The following is an 11195-nucleotide window of genomic DNA, read 5'->3' as shown; positions in this document are numbered from 1 at the left end:
GAACCCGGGTCTCCAGAATTGTAGGCAGCTGCTTTTACCGCCTGAGCCACCAGGGAAGTCGGAATAGAGTCCATGATGATTGTTCCCAAAACAGTCCTCCCAATGAAGATGCCCCACCTGTTAGCTGCTTAATAGCCAAGAGCACCCGCCCCAGGACTGACTGCTGCACAAAGGAGGTGGGGAGCGAGGCTATCGAGGGAGTCTCATGGGCTCAGAGCGCCTGCAGTGCGGGAGACCTGGGTTGGGAAGATCCCCTGGAGAAGGAAATGGCCACCCACTCCAGTACTCTTGCCTGGAAAATCCCATGGATTGAAGAGCCTGGTGGGCTACAGTTCACAGGGTCAGCAAAGAGTCGGACAAGACTGAGCGACTTCACTTTCACCTAACAAAGTTTCTGAGTTTCCTAGTTTGTTCATTTACTCACTGGGCCAACAAAAAAAAAAAAATTTTTTTTTAAGATTTTTGGGGTGTGGACCATTTTTTTAAAGTCTTTACCGAATTCATTACCATATTGCTTCTATATTTTTTTATATTGTTTTATATTTTGGTTTCTTAGCCAAGGGGCATGTGGGTCCAAATCCCCTGCATTGAAAGTCAAAGTCCCCACCCCTGGACCACCAGGGAAGCCCCCTGAGCCAACAAATATTTCCTGGGCATCCACTGTAAGAAGAGGAGAGTGAAGGAAATGGGCACTTATCATCACTGAGCTTACAAACTACAGAAGGCGAGCAAAGATGAGGCATTCTATACAGATGTTCCACTTGAGAAAGTGTCATAGAAGAAAACTGAGACGTGCAGAGGGCCAGAGAGGAAACGAGGTAAGGTGCTGCACTTTTATATCAAGTGGTCAGAGAAGGAAACATCTCAGCAAGGGCTTAAAGGAAGTGAGGAGCAAGCCGTGCTGAGCTGTAGTAAAAGATGGCTAGCACTCAGGGTGATGAGGTGTCAGGGCTCACGTTCGTCAATGGTAATAAATGTACCACCCCAGTGGGAGATGCTGAGTGGAGGAAAGCTGGGGGTGGTGCCGGAGACAGGGAGGTCTATGAGCAATCTCTGTGCCTCCCACTCAGTTTTGCTATGAACTTAACTGCTATAAATAAATAAATAAATAAAGCCTTTCTTTTAATGGTCCTAGTGGAGAAGGAAATGGCAATCCACTCCAGTATTCTTGCCTGAGAGATCCCATGCACAGAGGAGCCTGGTGGGCTACAGTCCATGGGGTCAAAAAGAGTCGGATAGGACTGAGCAACCAAAGAAAATCATCCTAGGAACTGTGAGATGTCCAAGACAGAGGGAGTCAGCTGAATCCCGGGTCTCACAACTGGTTTCTTAGGCAGGTGAGTGAAGTACAAAGTGAAAGAGGCATCCTCTGAGCCATCTGGCCGTAGGCACAACTAAGGACTTGAATGTGCAACTTAGATTCGTAACCCTGCTTGGTGGCTTGATCCCTTCCACAGAGGCAAGGGCAAGAAGGCCGCATCACCACCATGTCTCCCAGTAAAGACCAAATTCAGCCTATCCTTCACCAACTCCCAGAGCTTGCTCAAACTCATGTCCAGCAAGTTGGTGATGCCATCCAACCATCTTATCCTCTGTAGTCCCCTTCTCCTCCCACCTTCAATCTTTCCCAGCATCAGGGTCTTTTTCAATGAGTCAGTTCTTTGCATTAGGTGGCCAAAGTATTGGAGTTTCAGCTTCAGCATCAGTCCTTCCAATGAATATTCAGATACAAGGTTAGTTAGGTTAGAATGGAGGCTTACTGTGGTTAGGAAAGTTATGACCCTAAAGTGCTGCTAAGGAAGGTCACTAGTATATGCTTCAGTTAATGTCTCCTTCAAAGAATCTTTCTTAAAAATAGCCACATTTGTACAAGAAGGTTTCTCTAATAAAATGTTTGTAATAGCAAGGAAACTGGTAACAACCTAATACATACCAACACAGAAAGGGTAAATTATGATACATGAAACATGGTGACACGGTGTAACATCAAACAGGTTTATCCAAACAAGATGCTGAGCAAAATGTACACTGTGAGCCAATTTGCTTGAAAAGAAAATGTTTTCTTTTGATATTTATGCATAACACACACCCTTAACACACACACACTCAACTGTTGATAGTGGTTTCTCTGGAAAGCAGCACTTTCAGCTTTTATTCTGTATGCTATGAATCCTTTTATTATCTGCATAAACATTTTCTTCTTTAAGTATAATGGTTGGGGGTGGGGAATTTCCTGACCCATCAATACTGAAAATCAGGTCTTCCTGAAGTCTTCATACATTTTTATATTATTTTCACCAGATTATAAAGACAAAGCAGAAAAATAAGTGGGGGTGGGGGAGCCAGTTTAAAATCCTCCCATTAAAAAAAGTAGGTAAGGGACTTCCCCAGTGATCCAGTATTCAATGCAGGGGACATGGGTTCAATCCTTGGTCAGGGAACTAAGATCCTCCATGCCTCAGAGCAACTGACTGAACCATAACTACTGAACCCACATGTGGCAACTAGAGCTGGCGCTCCACAATGAAAGATCCTGAACGATGCAACGAAGATTCTGTGTGCCACATCTAAGACCCAACAGCCAAATAAATGAAATAATGTTTTTAAATGTAAAGCAGGTAAGATTCCAACGTGGCTCTATTTTAAAAATAGAGTAATGCTGTACAGCCAAAAAAAAAAAAAGGAAGCTTAAGCAAGACAGGTGATCACTTTGGGCAAATTAAGCTCTACCAGCCTCAGTGCTCCCACCTGTAAAATGGAAAAATGGCCTATTTTACAGAGTCACCAAGAACAGTGCTTTATAAATCTAGCTAAAATGCCCCGCACACTGACACATCATGGACATTCAGTACACAGCAGTTCTTATTTAAGTCAGCAATGTCGATCTTACCTTTTATGTAACTGACACAGACTGTTTCATGTAGACATGCACTCTGTCAGATCTATTTAAGTGACCCTTCCACAGTCCTTTCAGCCTCTTGCAATGCAAATTTATTCAGAAATAAAAATGTCACATACATCAAACTGCTTTTTCTCCCCAAAAAAGAAGGAAAAACATTTCAAGTAAAAAAAAAAGTTGTTGTTTTTTTTTTTTTGAAGTGCTCTTATATGATTCATTGGTTCTTTTTTAAAATTTGTTTTTAACTGGAGGATAATTGCTTTACAATATTGTGTTAGTTTTTGCCATGTATCAGCATGAATCAGCCATAGGTATATGCATGTCCCCTCCCTCATGAACCTCCCTCCGGTTTTAGGCCATTAAGTGCTTCCAAATCTAGCACAGTCCTGGGAACCTACTCTCAGGGGCCTTTGCGATGATGTGCTGGTTTAAAGGCCTGCTTTGCAACCTCCTAGCTATATGACCTCAAGGTCTCAGCCTTCTTATCATTAACATGGAGCTTCCTGGGGGTTGCTGGAGGGTTAAATGAAATGGGTGTCATATTTTTAGCACAATGCCAAGCTCATGGTGAACATTCAATAGTAGTAGCTGTTCTGGTTATTTTTCTGCCAACCAAAGTACATGTTCAAGACAATCCATACATTAGAGAAGCTTTTCTACTGGACAAACAGCTGCTAAGTAGGTCTCAAAGCCCCATGACCATGACCCAGTTTCCAGAGAATATGAGGAAAACAACTGCCCAGAGGCCTGAGGATGTCTGGTCTGGTCTGGTCCCTGGTCAGCTTGCCTTCCCCTTTTCCACACATACCCTCCAGGAATAACAGCCTCTTGGTAACTGGCAATGTGTCAGCGGTGAGTCATGGGTCATACACTGTTTTCATCTGAATTCTCCAGAACTCTACCCCAAGCAGTTCATACTCTCAGGGCCCCCAACTGACATGATCGCCTACAGTTCCTTTAGCTCTCCAGTGCCACATGAAGCCCTCAGGACATTCATAATGTAACACGATTTCCCCAACGACCTCTTCTCCATTTCAAACCCTCTGTTTCAAGGCGGACACCGCCTTGAACAAGGTTCAGGCCCCAAACTCAAGTCCACATCCCACAGCCTGTTAGCTCCCTCCCATCGTTCAGCTCAAATAACAGGTTCTCTAAGAGCCCTCCCTGAATGCAGCAGCAAATGTAGCACTGATGTGCCTGCAGCCAACCCATGCGCTATTTCATTATATTCTATATGGGTTCAGAATGTGTCTAGCTGCAAGTAATAATTGTTTAATTAACAGTGGCTTCTAATATTTCTGGACTCCCCTGGTGGCTTATTGCTAAAGAACCCACCCGCCAATGCAGGAGATGTGGGTTCAATCCCTAGGTTGGGAATATCCCCTGGAGAAGGAAATGGCAACCCACTCCAGTATTCTTGCCTGGAAAATCCCATGGGCAGAGGAGCCTGGTGCGAGCTACCATCCATGGGGTTGCAAAGAGTCAGACATGATTTGGTGACTAAACAACAATTTCTCCAGACCTTGATGCTGGGAAAGATTGAAGGCAAAAGGGGAAGAGGGCGGCAGAGAACAAGGCGGTTAGATAGCATCACCAGCTCAATGGATATGAATCTGAGCAAAGTCCGGGAGATAGTGAAGGACAGCGAAGCCTGGGGTGCTGCAATCCACAGTCAAACACAACTTAGAGATTGAACAACAGCAACAATAGCAAGTCTAAAGGAAGGTGGCTAGTGGTATAATTTTAGCCACACAATGAGGCCATTTGGAACTCTGGCTCTTCCTGCTCGGCCACATTTAGCGTGCTGTCTTTAGGCACATCATCTCTTTGTACAAAAAGGTTGCTGGTCATAACCAGACATCTTTTCAACATGCCAAGCAGGAGGAAGATGGGAGGAGGAAGGTGTGGCTATGTCAGCCACATCAGGAAAGTCCTTCCCCAAACCTTTACTACCTGAAAACCAAAACAAGGTCACATGGCCTCCTCCAGCTTCAGAGGAAACAGGTAAATCAAGATACAAATTGTTATCACTGGCTGAGAACAAACATGATCTGTCACCTAAGGCTGCGCCCAGTTTAATCGCATGCATAATCAAGGTTCTCTTAGCAACAAAAAATGGGAATGAGCACTGGGGAGGAAAAGAACAGTGTTGGCCATGCTTATCTTTTCACAGTACTTACACTATCTGAAATTGAAGTGAAGTCAAGTCACTCAGTCGTGTCTGACTCTTTGCGACTCCATGGACTGTAGCCTACCAGGCTCCTCCGTCCCTGGGATTCTCCAGGCAGGAATACTGGAGTGGGTTGCCATTTCCTTTTCCAGGAGATCTTCCCAACCCAGGGATCGAACCCAGGTCTCCCGTATTGCAGGCAGACGCTTCACCATCTGAACCACCAGGGAAGCTTGTATCTGAAATTAACTTCTGCTAAATAAGCAAATAAATATGTAAGTGTTGATGGTTCATACCTCAATAGAATGTAAGCTCCGTATCCAGCTTTACATATACATGCCCAGAGCCTGTATTTTAAAATTACTGTCAACTTTCTCACATTAGGCAGCTATTATAGGTAGTGGAATATAGTGAGGGTAGTCTAGGTTATGCTGGGCTTCCCAGGTGGCTCAGTGGTAGGGGACTCTGGTTCGATTCCTGGGTCAGGAAGATCCCCTGGAGAAGGAAACAGCAACCTATTCCAGTATTCTTGCCTGGGAAATCCCACAGACAGAGGAGCCTGGTGAGCTCAGTTCTTGGGTTTGCAGAGTCAGACACGACTGAGTGAGTGACTAAACAACAGCAATAAGGTTATGCTACTGTGGCAAATTAAGCCCCACATCTCAGTGGCTTGATGGCACAAAAACTTATTTCCTGGTCATTCTTTATGTTCGTTACATATGGTGGAGGGGAGGAGGGGAGGGGTTAGGGAGGAGGCAGGGAGCTTCACTCCACACCGAGAAATCTAAGCTGGAAAAAAGCCAAGTTGGAAACTCCACGATCTCAAAACGTGGCTGCAGAGTTTACTATAGTAAACGAGAGGTAGACAGCCACTTAAAGGCTTCAGTCCAGAAAAACATGTTACTCTCACGAACAGCCCCCTGGACAGAATTAGTCACATGATTAGTGTGCCCTAAGGAGGTGGAGAGCACGTGAATGTGGGCGGTAAATGTTTCTGCCTCATTCCCCATGGAATGGTAAAATATTGTACAACGCATCATCCCTATTTTAGAATTTAGACCCATCAGAGAAATGTCTTAGAATGAACTTAAAGTTAGGGATACTCAGTAAAACAATTATTTCATCTTATAAGGCAATACTTACCATTAAAAAAAATTTTTTTTTCCCCTTCAGGAGTAATAATAGGAAATACTTATGCAGCACTTATTATGTTCTGCTTCAAGTACTTGCCAAATCACATTACCTTTAATCAACCCAACTACCCAGAAAGGGAGATACAATAGTATCTTAAACCCATTGTCTAAGGGAATGGGAGAGTGTCAGACGCCAACTCTCCATGGGTCATTTCTGCATATCGTATAAGCAGAGGCACCAACCGCCTTTATTCCAGATGATCTTTAAGGATGCTTATACAGAGAACAGCCTTGAAAAATATATCTCCCTATGGAGCAAAGGGCAGGTGTGCTAACTGCCCATTATAAAAGATTAGGATTCCCTGAAGATGTGGATTTCTCTTAGTGTTATCCTCTGTGTTTGCAGGTACCATCTGACTCTTTCCACATCTCCCCTCTTTGGAAACTAGGTCTTAGGCAACCAGTGTAAGAAAATGGTAATAGTCTGGCTATAGCCATTATTACAAGTAATAAAGCCATTCTCAAGAGTCCATGAAACTGTGGCAGGTTAGTTTTTGAGCTTGAAAGTGGGGTAAAATGTCAGAGCCTTCACAGTTCTTGACAAGAAGTTAAGTAATCTGCCTGACAGCTAGAGTAGGTGGCATATCTAAGATTCAAGCCCAAGCTGTCTGGCTTAGAAACCATGCTTTAAAATTCTCTGCTATACTGCAGTATGCCTCAAAGTGTAATTCCAGAACTAGAAGCATCAATATCACCTGTGAACATGTTACAAGTGCAAATTCTTGGGCATTACCCCAGACCTACTGAATCAGAAACTGTGGGGGTGGGAAAGGGAAAGACATATGTGTATCTTGAAGGTTTTTCAGGAGATTCTGATGGTTACTGTAAGTTTGAAAACACCACTTTACTGCATATATTCACCATATCCATAAAATAGAAGGAAATGGTATGAGTATATCCTGATTTACATAGGGATTTGATTTGACCTTTCATAACCTGAATAATAGATTTGAAGCACTAACAGAGATGGCTCCTAAGCCCTTGCATTTAATTTTTAGGAAGGTAAGGGTCTTTATTTGGTGCAAATAAGCACTGCATATCTGTTTAATAGGGCTACATACTCTGCTTTGGAGTCACACATGTACATCCCAAATGCTAAATTAAAATACCTGCTTTTTTATTCCCACAATGATTAGAAAGAATTACTTAGCCAAGGAGAAACACTATTTATATTTGAGAGTCAAGCTCTAATTCTTGAAAAACAGGAAACCACATATCAACATGGCCAACACAGTGTACCACAGTAGAAAGGGCACCAGGCTTTGAGTCACAGAGTCAAGTCACTTAACTTCTTCAACTCAATTTCCTGATTTTAAAATGGAAAATGAACTCCAACTTCAGAGTTGCAATTAGGCTTAAATGATATGTCATGTGAACGCCATTGGTAAACAGCTGTTGTGCTATGTGGTTTGTGGATGTAAACTCCACCTGCGTGGGCTCTTTCTCTGCCTTAACCTGGTGTTATCAGTTCCTCCAAAGCTGAGAGCACTGTCTGGCACTTAGAAGATACTGGATTCTTATAAGGTATCGGGAATGAACATGAGGTATTACATTAATGATGTAATTGATTTCTCTGGACTCCACTTGTCACAATAATCTCAGTCATTTAATAGGAAAAACTTGCTTGAGCAAGAAATCCTTAGTCATGTTTTAAATGGGCCAGATAATTTAAGAAAATCAGCTGATTTTCTTCCCCTGGAGAACACTACTGAAACAGTTCTGTCCTAAGGCATAAGACAGAAACGCCTATTAGCAACCCTCAAGGCCTGACAGCCCCACGGTTCCCCATCTACAACAATCTCTTATGCTCTTATGAACAGCCAGGAATAAAGATGTGCACCTACAAAGAACTAAATATTTCACATTTACTTCTGCATGGTGGTAGAATTTTAGTAAACAGATGACAGGGTTTATGTAATCTCTTGTAATAAAATCTAATATTAATTCAGCAAATATTAAATAAGCTACTGCTGTGTCTAAAAAGAGACTGCTGGAAAGCCACGGTCAATTAAATATCATTGAGAATGGGAGTCGTTGTTGACTTTATAATTTAATGAAAAATATAACTTATTTACAAAACTTTCTATGAGTATGGTAAATGCAGTTCCTTAATTTGAACTCTCTAACATACTTTCTCAATCTCTTGAAAATTTTGTTAATGGTCTAGTCTTAAAATAGGGGAACTCTGGGCTTTTACCTTCAACAGAAATACTAAGATAGGCAAATGAATTCAAGGACATTTTTCAGGGTAGAGATTCAATAGTAAGAATTTTCTAGCTATGATGCCATACCTTAAGGGACATCTGCAGGGTATACTGTCCCCTGTGTATGCTTATAACAATCCAGATATTTATATATAAATTAGTTCTACCCTTTTCACAAGTGACAGCGCAAATCTATCTTAAAATTTGGAATTTTAATAATGGACTAACTTCATAAAGTCAACTTACTTGCATTATGCAAATTTGATCAATGAAAGCACAGATTACAGAGTTGAACATGAAACGCCTTTTGTTTGCATCTTCAAAAATATGGAGAACAAGTTTGCCTTTTCCACTTTTTTTTTAATCCATCTTTTCAACCCCCAAAGCACTATAACTTCCACCAATCACATGGCTCCAGTGACTTATAAATGTTCCTAATAAAGATGCAACTCATATATATATATATATGTATCTTAGACAACTCTTCCATGTAATCAAAGACAAATTAAGTATTTTAGTCAATAAAAATAACTTCTAGCTCCACTAACTCTTTGTAAAATTCAGTTAAACAAATAGAAAACAGAAGAGAAAGCCAGTTTTGACACAGTCTAATTACTAAAGGTCTCATAAACTCACAATGAAACAGTGACTTCTGGTGGAAATGCATGCATATTTTACATCTTGCAAGAGAAAGCAATGTTGAAAATAACCTGATCTTTACTCTTGTCATAAATTTTCTGCCCCTTGATGATTTCTGTATTGAAAATTAACACAATGTAAGTCTTGAAAATATTTTTAAGAGGTTGAAGAGTTAAGAGCATTTTTAAAGAGGTTGATGAGTTAAGCAAATGCCAAAGACACTACAGAAATTCAATTGCCACAGTGAATGAATAAGACATATTAATTCTGATATGTAACAGTTCCTTTTCTTCCTGCAAAGGGTCCACAGCAACACACCTCCAAGTTGCATATCTCCAACCACATCATCGCTGTCAGTTCTATTTAGAAAAAGAAAAGAAGGGGGGGGGGGTGAGGAAGTCCTCAATATTCATTTTTTTTTTCTCCAAAACCTTGTGTCCCACTCTTCAAAACCTCTTTGTCCTAAAGTGACCAAACGCGTCTCAAATTCTTTCCTTGGTCCCCTCTCCTCAGTTAGCTGAATTCAAATTAGCTTTTTAAGTACTAGTTATCTAGTCTCCTACTTTCTCTGTTCCTTCATTCTCTTGGGTCATTATCTCTTAGTTCTCCCCATTCCTCTCCTGCATATTTATCTTCAAATACAATACTTTCCGACCTTGGCAAACAGACACCACCTCTAAATGAAAGCAGGCAAACCATTCAGAGTTTTCAACTCTCCTGTGAATTTCCAGAATATCCACTCAAGGAACCCTTTCCACTAAAGATGAAAGGCAAGCTAAGGAAATACATTAGACAGAGGAAGTAAACATTGAAACAGGGCATGCCTAGGTATTCTTAAGCCTCTAAGCAGAACTAGACTCCCGGGTCTTTCTTTTTCGTGACTTCTGTCGCTACTCGGAGTCTGACACCAGGTAGGTCCGGAAGTAGGGTGGAGGGTCCCATCACTGCCCGTACCTTCTACCACCTCTGCATGACCTTGTTCTGAAATAATCTTCCACAAGCAAAATCACCCACATTCTCAGGCCAGTCCCTTGCCTGGCGTTTCTCTGCCTCAATTACTGAGCTCTTCTCACCTGCCAAGCGTCTGAAGGAACAACCATGGGTCTTCGCCTTAATGTACGGTTTCGCCTTTAAGATTTAAATCTGTCTGGTTTCTTGATGGTAGGTCATCCCTCCTCCCCGCCCCCACCCCCTCCTGCTACGTGCACCAACTGGGTTAAGATTATCCCACCCTACTGTTTTGTTTTGTTAAAAAAAAAACAAAAACTTCGTCTGCAAGGCCTTCCCCACCCCCACTTCGACACCCACCCGCCCCCAACAGAGATGGGCTCCCGGAAGACCGGACTCATCTCCACCTCCAAAGCCAAGGGTCTTCCCAAGGCAATTTACATAACAATACGGGGTCTGCGGAAACTCCAAGGAGACTAACCTAGGAGGAAAGTCGCAAGACCTTTGCAGGTCCCTCGCAGCTTCATTAACGTAACTCCCAAGCACCTTAAGGTAAAGGATGATTCCTGTAACGCTCCAGGTCCTCTCCCTCCTAATTCGCCAACCCCGGCGCTCGCAAAGTCGGAGGGCTAGCGTGTGGCAGTCAGAGGATCAGACATCAAGAAGAATGTATCACCGAGGGAAATTAACCAGTTCCACGCTCTGCAGACGCCGTCTCCCTCTGCGCCAGGAGCAGGTCTCAGAAGGTGCCTCCAACTTTTCCCCTTCCTCTCTAGAGTCTGCGGACCACCGCCGCACACGTCCATCTCGATCACAATTTGAGGAGATTGGAACCACTAATCTCTCTCCTAGACGTAGGAGGGGGAGGGGTGACGATGAAGGGGGGAGGGGGCCTCGTAACGGAGGAGAGAAAAGCCACGCTTTTACCCCCACTCCGCGGAGAAACTTCTGGGACTCTTCTATTACGCAACCCCAGGACCAGGTTCCAATACACGAACATCTTTCCGCAAGACGCGGGGCGCACGGGCAGACGTGGGATTCGGTGGAGTGAGAGAGGTGGGGAGGAGGACGGGTCTCTTCCTGTGCTCCCCTCCCCAGTTTTTCTAGACGCTACCTGCCGGTAATTGGTAAGGGCGGTAGAG

The 11195-nt window shown here is 43.0% G+C and overlaps 1 protein-coding gene across 3 annotated transcripts in view; it reads right to left on the bottom strand.

The window, feature by feature from the left end:
• The window catches only part of AFF1 (AF4/FMR2 family, member 1), a 197602-nt gene that overhangs the window by 186087 nt on the left and 320 nt on the right, over window positions 1–11195 (bottom strand). Inside the window, exon 1 of one of the 3 annotated variants that reach the window (XM_010833776.1) lies at window positions 5080–5119. The exons of the other annotated variants lie outside the window; for them this stretch is intronic. The gene's annotated coding sequence lies outside the window, so the exon portion shown is untranslated. Of the gene's footprint in view, window positions 1–5079; window positions 5120–11195 lie in introns of those variants that run through there. 3 annotated transcript variants of the gene reach the window in all.

The sequence above is a fragment of the Bison bison genome, unplaced genomic scaffold (genome assembly GCF_000754665.1).
Source record: "Bison bison bison isolate TAMUID 2011002044 unplaced genomic scaffold, Bison_UMD1.0 scf7180017863888, whole genome shotgun sequence".
Lineage (NCBI taxonomy): Eukaryota > Metazoa > Chordata > Mammalia > Artiodactyla > Bovidae > Bison > Bison bison.
The sequence above is the reverse complement of the archived record's forward strand: the minus strand, read 5'-3'. Positions and strand labels throughout refer to the sequence as shown.